Raw genomic sequence first — 9,625 nt, 5'->3', positions numbered from 1 at the left:
ATCTCAGACGGCCTCTCTCACAGAACATTCATCTGTGACATTGTCTCTTTCAGAATTCAAATATAAAATCAGATTAAAACCTCCGTATAGGGTTAGGGTAAAGGTTAATGTTAGGGTGACCAGATGCCCCCCTAATTTCTGGGGATAATCCCCATTTTGAGAAACCCCTCCCTGGAAATGTCCCCAGAAATTCAGGAAATGTTTGCTGTTTTGCTTCGCCTAAATGCATTTTGATGAACAGTTTAGGGCTAACGCTAAACGCAGGCATTTACTGTAAGAGGCCCCTTCAAAATAAAAGCCAAATTGTGCTTTACTAGTTAAATACTTTTAGTGGGAAGCTGCAGCTGCAGGAAATATTAGGTTTTCATAAGCAAAAACTTGACACAGCACCAAGGCAGCTCAGTGTTAAAAATATGAAAAATGAAATAAAGTTTAAAAAAATTTCCTGGAACCGGAATACGATTCAGATCACTGCCAAAATTTATTTCAGTATTTTTAACATTGCTGAATTGTTAACATAATACAGTCTCCAAACGGGGCTGTGTTTGATGCTCCCCCCAAAAAGTTAAACTTCCTGAAACTGTAGGAGTCCCCATTTTGTATTTCATAATGAAAATTTGAAAACATTTCTCTCCACTGAACAGAGAATGTCCCGGTTTTTAATTGCGAAATCTGGTCACCTTAGTTAAGGTATGGGTTAGGGTACCAGATGTTAAAATTTTATAACCTGACCTGCAAAACCTGATTACAAAACATTAACAGTCTGCCAACAGGAAAAAAGCTCACCCTCCATGAAAACATTTTAGCAAGTGTAGCTTATGTAGCACCATTAGCTGCATAAGCTACATAGATAATGTAGCTACATAGATAATGTAGCTACATAGCTAATGTAACTAAAGCTACACTATATTGTTTTGTACTTTTACAATGCAATGGCAATAAACAACTATCTATCTATTGCCGAAAGTATTTGTTCACCTGCCTTGTCTTGCATATGAACTTAAGTGACATCCCATTTTTAATCCACAGGGTTTAATATGATGTCGGTCCACCCTTTGCAGCTATAACAGCTTCAATGCCTCTGAGAAGGCTTTCCACAAGGTTTAGGAGTGTGTTTATGGGAATTTTTGACCATTCATCCAGAAGCACATTTGTGAGGTCACACACTCATCTTGGACAAGAAGGCCTGGCTCTCAGTCTCCGCTCTAATTCATCCCAAAGGTGTTCTATCAGGTTGAGGTCAGGACTCTGTGCAGGCCAGTCAAGTTCATCCACACCAAACTCTCTCATCCATGTCTTTATGGATCTTGCTTTGTGCACTGGTGCACAGTCATGTTGGAACAGGAAGGGGTCATCCCAAAACTGTTCCCACAAAGTTGGGAGCATGGAATTGTCCAAAATCTCTTGGTATGCGGAAGCATTCAGAGTTCCTTTCACTGGAACTAAGGGGCCAAGCCCAGCTCCTGAAAAACAACCCTACACCATAATCCCCCCTCCACCAAACTTTACACTTGGCACAATGCAGTCAGACAAGCACTGTTGTCCCGGCAACCGGCAAACCCAGACTCGTCCATCAGATTGCCAGATGGAGAAGCACAATTGGTCACTCCAGAGAACGTGTCTCCACTCTCCAGTGGCGGTGTGCTTTACACCACTGCATCTGACGCTTTGCATTGCACTTGGTGATGTATGGCTTGGATGCAGCTGCTCGGCAAAAGAAACCCATTCCATGAAGCTCTCTACGCACTGTTCTTGAGCTAATCTGAAGGCCACATGAAGTTTGGAGGTCTATAGCGATTGACTCTGCAGAAAGTTGCTGACCTCTGCACACTATGCACCTTAGCATCTGCTGACCCCACTCCGTCATGTGGCCTACCACTTCGTGGCTGAGTTGCTGTCATTCCCAATCGCTTCCACTTTGTTATAATACCACTGACAGTTGACTGTGGAATATTTCGGAGCGAGGAAATTTCACCACTGGACTTGTTGCACAGGTGGCATCCTATCACAGTGCCATGCTTGAATTCACTGAGCTCCTCGCCAAAGCTAAAGAGGCTAAAGCAAGCCACTGTTCTTGTAACTGCTTCTTTAAAAAAACATAATTTTATAATGGATTTGACCTTGGACCTTTTTCTGTTTTATTTCTGAAATGTTGCTTAGTTTGTAATGTTTGCAATGTGGTTATTTCATGGATGCAACTGACATTTGAAAATCACAGCACTTCTGTTCTGAATGATCAGATGAACGGTCTGTGAGAGTGGCTCTCAGAGATGTAGGTCAGACTATCTTGCATTGTCACACTTTGTCCACTGAAAGGGCAACCTGGAGGGGACTTTGTCAGGGACGGTCAACTGAGGGGTAATCAAAACGGCATTTATTACATTTTGTGCACTGGAAGAATACCCTGGAGGGCACTTTATCATGTCTATCTACCAAAGGGGAAATACAAGAGGGCACTTACGTGGTATTTTTCATATCAACATTAGGACACCGAGGGGGTAGGGGGGTGATTGCCCACTGCCCACTCAGACAAATTATTGGCACACTGCTCAAGTTAGCTTTTCTTGTTCTGAGTTAGGTGGGCTTTAACTACAACCTTTGACTTCAAAGCTGGAGCTGGCCATAACGATAGTGGTGATGAACTAACTTCTGGTAACCCAGCAAAGTTTGCTGCAAAGTGATGTTATACATGATGTAGCTGACTTTGTATGAGGTTATACAAATTTTTCACTTTGCAGCAAATTTGGAAATCTAACTTAGAACAAACATAGACATCCTTGTTGATCTTCTTGACTAACTTACTCTATGCACATTGTTCTACCATTTTCTCAGTTATAACTGTAACCACAACTTGCACAAATAACTGGATTCAGGAGCAGCCTGATGATTAGCATCAATTTTTTTGCTATTCCTCCGGGTATAATAATAAACAGTCATTATAAATCAATCATCTATCGGGAAATTGTGATTTATGAGGGATAAAACATACAGGAGGTTAAGATGAAGAGAAACGAGAAATACAAGAAACCTGACACTGAGTGACTAGAGTTGTTTTTAGCAGCATGAATAGGCCGGCTGTCTGCACATTGTCCCTCAAGGAAAATGAGAGGAAGCTGTGCCAAGTTGCCAACAGTCAGCTCAGTACTTTGTCTCTGTTTTGGTTGTTTGCCCTCTGATTATAGCCTGAGGCTAGCTAAGTGAGATCACAGAGACGGAGAAGATGTTACTCACTGATGTCATGAAATACTTGACTGAGGTCAGTTCAATTCAGTTCAGTTGCTGAAAGTCCATGATGAGAAGATAAAAGCAGCATTTTTTAAATCCTTCATACTGAAGCTCTCAGTTTCCCACGCCCTACTTGTCATCCAAATCAACACCTTTGCCAAATGTTTTTTTTCATAACATGTAATGTGCAGCATAGCCATGCCAAAATCTCCTGTGTTAAAAAAGCCAGAGTGGAAGTGCAAAGAAACTGCTTTTCCTAAAGTTTCCACTTGAAGCTAGGTGCAGAAGTCAAGAAATCTCCAAAGGTCACATGCTAGTTTGGAACAAACTAGATCACTATCAGTAGCTCGTTTCTTTGTTAGCAAACACCGTAGGGAGATAAAAAAAAAAATGTTGTTGGCTCATCTGTTTGGATTTAATCAACCGTAAAAGTTATGCTTGATTATAGGTGTGGCTGATCCGACTGACAGGTAGATGCATTGTAATGGTCACACAAAGGTTTCAGGCCCTTCTCTGCCTTTTGCCTCTTTTTACACTGATCTTTAGTCAGATGAAGATGACCTTTCAGTTTGATGACAGCCATGAGTGAGCTTCTAAATGCCTCCTCAGAAACCAGTAGGTGACATCAGTAAGCCTACTGTATTATCTACTATGAGTTAGCCACAGAAATACCCATTATGGCATGATCAGAGGAATCAAGTACTCTTGATAGAGGGACACTTTGTGGGACAACAAAGTAACTTGACATGCCAGATAGTTTCCGATAAATCTTTTGCTTGGGATTTTTCTTTTTTTTTATCTGGGTAATATCCCATTATCTGTGTTTAGGAAAGGCAAAACATGTAACAAATAACTTTGAGGGTGAATGGATGAATGCTCTGTCTATCAAATTCATTACAGGCCAGTCAGAGCAAAAAAACATACGGCATAGTGGGCATGCACAGCCCTGAGGAGTTAACAAGCAGCTGTTTCAATGGAGCCAGTTGGTGAATAAAACTCATACTGAAGCCGGCTGGGAGAAGAGCAAAAACAACTTCTGCCAGGAAAAGCTTTCAGTGCAGTTTCTTGCTTTTCTTTAGTAAACCAAGTTCCCCATTGACCCAGTTCTGAAAAACCTGTAGCTATAGCTACATCTGAGCTAATCACACTCGCCGCCATTGTTTACCAGCTTGCAGTAAAACTAAAACTGCCAACTGCTATGGCCCATTTTTCCTCAAATGATACTGAATGTTTGTTTGAATCTTTGCAAGATGGGGTTTCTTAAAGATATTGAATCTGTTCAGTCCATCAGCTTTGCAAGGTTCTTGAATAATATTAAACTATCAGTCTGTTTCCCTGTGTTTGAAGTATTCACTTTAAACATTTGTATTAGTCTTTCTAGTTTATTTCTGTATACTTTTACTACGATTTTAACATTTCTTACATTGCTACATTATGTATAAGAGTGTCTGTAATGACCAAATTCCCTCCTCAGATAGATAAAGTATTTCTGATTTATGCTAAATTGGGCTAATCTACTGCTGGTTGTGTTTAGCATAAAGGGGTACCAGTCTTCTAATCTCTTTGCAAAATAAAAGTGTATCTAATTTTCACTAACTTATAAACTTTTTCTTTTTTTTTTTACTGTGGTTCTGTGGAACTGGAAGAATAATTACTTAAACACAGGAGTGTACAAAGCCTTATCAGTCAAACTGCCATAGGCCTACAGTATTTCAAAGTGATTTTTTACCAAATCACTCTTAGCCTTCATATCAGTGAAATGTTTGCTTTAGTTTTACTCATATCTGCAACAGTTTAACCGGAGGCTGACGCCCATATCAGCAGGAATGTCTGATGGCTCAGGGTCAAAAAGCCCATAACGATGCTGGTGAGAGAGGGAGTGTTCTCTTCTCTATTCTGGAGCAGTGTTAGGTTTTACACCCAAGCCCAGAGGAATGCCTAACCTCTTTGCTAAAGGACTCTGTGCACTGTATGGCATTAGACCCTCCTGTGAAGTTTTCAAACTGTGAGCTGCAGCCAGGCATAGGAACATTTGAGAGGTAGAGAGTGGAACAAAACCAAATACACTTCAGGAGCCGACAGACTTGGCCAAGCCTGAGATGGATGATTTTTTTATCCATTTGAGTTTGGTCCTCCTGCTTAAGCAAGAACAGTTGTCTTTATAGACACTCTTTGACAATGTTTATCTTCTCTGCAGTGAAGGACAGCTCAGAGGAGGGGGTTAAACAGGTAGAACTGGTTTTAAGAATCACGCCCTCCGTACAGTCTAGAAAGTCTGCAGACCGGGGCGGATTACAGCAGTTCAGCAACAGTTTGCCTGCTATAATGAAAGAAGGAGCTTATACAAAGAATAGGTTTGATCCCTTTGCATTTTTCTGGAGTGACTATTAAAGGGACAGTATCCACTGGAGAAACTTCCCACGGGCTGGGCAGATGTTTCATAGTATTCAGTCTGTGTTTAAAGAAACATTCAGTTTTAATCTCTATTAAGATGCACAGAAATCACAGAGCAACCACAAAGGGAGAGACACGCCAATGAAAACCACTCAGGATAAAGTGAGGCACATTTTCCCTGCAAAACAGTATCTGACTGTAGTGTAACTGTGATTTTCCAAATTCTGTACATTTATGTTTTACGTAAAGGTTATGAAGAGGCTCACAATAAGGTTTATTCACCGCAGTAGTCATAAAATTAAGCATTAGTAATTAACTCAGTGTTCTACATGCTGATGTCAGACAGGGATAAAGCTGCAAACTATTCAGATGTATGCAATTTTTAAAACCAGGGCAACCTAATTTCAATAAAAGCAAACAAAAATGGAAAGTACTGCATGTGCATTTGGCCCTGAGCAGAATGCAGCTTTTAGGTCATCAGTTTTCAACATACAGGTCAATTTGGCCTCAGCCTTGAATGGACAACTCCCTTTTCTTTAGAAGGCTACAAGGCGGCCTCCAAAGCTGCTTCCAATCGGCTTGCATCACTTTATTTGAACATCTGATGAGAGAGACTTTGTTACAATCTTGTGAAAGACAAAACTACTAATATGTGTCTAAGTGTTGCTGACAACTCCAGACTCACTTTCTCAATATTTAGGCAATACACAGAGTCTTTGTTCATGTGTGGCTTTGTTTGAATAAATATGGCTTTGCTATGTGCTAAAAGAACTATAAGAAATAAGAAAGAAATATAAAAAGAACTTATATATTTGGAGAGTGTGTTTTTTGTACAACAGGAACATCTAAGTATAGTATGGAGTTTGTTTTTAGATCAGAGAATACTATTCTTGCAAATTAATACAACCCTGAGAGAAGGATCGTTTCGACATTACTAGCAGCAGATGACTCACACGGAGTGCTCCAAGAAGTACAAATAAGCACATCTGGCATTAGTTTGCCCTAAAAGGTCTTATTCTTTCACTTTGCTCTGCAGAAATACTCCTCCTTGAGTACTCACAGTCAAAAGAAACCTTCTGAGCTGTCTGTTTCATGGTGTCATGTTTATTTTTGGCCTGTTTCACCTTTCAAATATCAAACACTAACATCTAATCTGTGATGCCTTATAAAGCTGTAAACGCTGTCCAGCTGGGCTTTTCCAACAGGGTCAAACATTTTCTTTGTACAACTCTGCCATCTAGAGGAAGAAAGAGGTAACGACAGTAGGATGGGTAACTACAAGCATACTTATGAGGGTAACAATAATAAACAACTTGAGCTGTACAGGGTTGTTTTAGTCATCTCATCACTCAAAAGCCTTTTTACACCACAGACCACCCTTACCCATCCACACCACATTCAGACACTGATGGGAAAAGTTTCTATCCTGTGTTGCAGCAGTGGCCAAAGTTTGGAGTTCAGAGTCCGTCCCAGAGACTTTCGGACATGTGACAGCAGGAGCTGAGGATCTAACCTTTGACTTTACACAGCTGCCCTACCCCCTCTCTGTCTTTGTCATGTCTGATTAAATACATTTAAGTGTAGGCTTTAAGGTTACACTAGATTATCATCAAGCAATTTCAAATCTGTTGTACTGACTGTTAGAACTGCTGTGATCTGGTCACAGTCACAAAGCTTCAGTTATGATATTCATCTATAATCTCAGAGTTACCATAGTGATGACTAACCTCTTTTAATGGCACATTTTGAAGTTTCACAATTTTGCGTTTAAATCTTCCTTTTGCTTTATTTTAGATTTTTTGTACTGTCTTAAACCAAGGGTAATACTTCCTGTTTGGATACAGACCTGCTTTTACATTTGAAAGTAAATAAGGAAGTTCAGAGGTTATGATGAAAACTCAGCAATGGAAAAAATAATTTACAAGGATTGAAAAGGGAAATAAAGAAGTTGTTAAGGAGGTAAATGTTTGATACAAGAGGTAAAGATGGCTTCAATTGTCCACTGAACTGTCTTTGAGTTTTTAAAGTGAATGAAACTTTAAGGAGAAGTGGTGGACTTATTTTTCAGCACCTATGGCTGCAGGGAGACACTGCAATGGCTTCACCTGCTAGGGAAAACAAAGCAAGTGATTAAAAAAACATAATGCAGTAATTATGTGCCTTAATGGCATCCCAATGTCATTAATTCAGACAGCAACCCAGATTTGCTCTTACAGTCTATCTTCTTTGTGTCCATTGGTACAGCAGAGCTGAACATTTACGTAGTTGTATGTTATAATTTATAATGCATTTATCATGCAGGGAGTATTTTTTGTGATTCAGAGATACAAGCTTGATCGATCAAAACAAACCCTAATGTTGTACTCTACACTCACTGGCCACTTTATTAGGTACACCTGTTTCATTGCATGTTAACACAAATATTTAGTCAGCTAACCATATGGCAGCAACTCAATGCATTTAGGCATATAGATGTGGTCAAGACTACTTACTGAAGTTCAAACTGAGCGTCAGAATAGGGAAGAAAGGGGATTTAAGTGAGTTTGAAAGTGGCATGGTTGTTGGTGCCAGACAGGCTGGACTGAGTATGTCAGAAACTGCTGATCTACTGGAATTTTCACAATTTACAGTGCATGGTCTGGAAAAGGGAAAATACCCAGTAAGCGGCAGTTGTGTGGATGAAAATGCCTTGTTGATGTCAGAGGTCAGGGGAGAATGAGCAGACTGGTTTGAGAAGATAGAACGGCAACAGTAACTCAAATTTTCATTTTCAATTTTTTGTTAAAATCAAGCTATGCAGAATATCATCTCTGAACACACATGTCCAACTGTGAAGCAGATGGGCAGTAGAAGACCACACCTGGTGCCATTCCTGTCAGCTAAGAGCAGGAAACTGAGGCTACAATTCACACAGGCTTACCAAAATAGGACAATATAGAAGATTGGAAAAATGTCGTCTGATCTGATGAGTTTCAACTTCAGCTGCAACATTCAGATGGTAGGGTCAGAAATTGGTATAAACATGAAAACATGGATGTATCCTGCCTTTTATCAATGGTTCAGGCTGGTGGTGGTGGTGTAATGGTGTGGGGATATATTCCTGGCACATTTTGGGCCCCTAAGTACCGATTGAGCATGGTTTAAATGCCACAGCCTACCTGAGAATTGCTGTTGGCCATGTCCATCTCTTTATGACCACAGTATGCCGTTCTTCTGATGGCTACTTCCAGCAGGATAATGCACCACGTCACAAAGCTCAAATCATTTGAAACTGGTTTCTTGAAAATGATAGTGAGTTCACTGTACTCCAACGGCCTCACCAGATCTCAAACCTTTGGGATGAGGTGGAATGGGAGATAGCAGCATGGATGTGCAGCAGACAAATCTGCAGAAACTGCATGAAGGTGTCATGTCAATATGGACCGAAATCTCTGAGCAATATTTCCAACACCTTGTTGAAACTTACCATGAAACATTAAGGTAGTTCTGAAGGCAAAAGGAGGTCCAACCCTGTACTAGCAAGGTGTACCTAAAAAAATGGCCAGTGAGTGTCCAATCACAGTAATTGGTTGAAACTTAACTAGATTTATTGTACTGTTACTCTCACTCTTTACTTAAATCTTCTTCCAGATGAGTTCAGAGGACTGATGAAGAGCACATGGTACTATAAAAGACAGCATCAATAAAACTCATGAGCTCGAGGTGCATTAAGCTTTGACTTACTGAGTCCTTGCAGAAGATCCTCTGAGGTCTTGTTGGATGTTTGGCTCAGGTCTGCTGCACATCATCATTACAGAACGATTCAACATGTACACTTCCACTCTCTAAAACCACCTTCACTGTCACTGGTGTGTATTTACAGATTCATTCTGTTAGTGTCACATCTGTTGTAAGCATGGCTGTGCTAGTAAAAGGGATTGATCCTCTGCTTTCTCTGAGTTTCTTGTACAGCATGTTGTCTATAAAAAGGGAGCTCCACCTTATCCAAGATGATGGTTCAAATAAA

Source organism: Cheilinus undulatus, linkage group 4 (assembly GCF_018320785.1).
Source record: "Cheilinus undulatus linkage group 4, ASM1832078v1, whole genome shotgun sequence".
Lineage (NCBI taxonomy): Eukaryota > Metazoa > Chordata > Actinopteri > Labriformes > Labridae > Cheilinus > Cheilinus undulatus.
Note: the sequence above shows the minus strand (reverse complement) of the source record.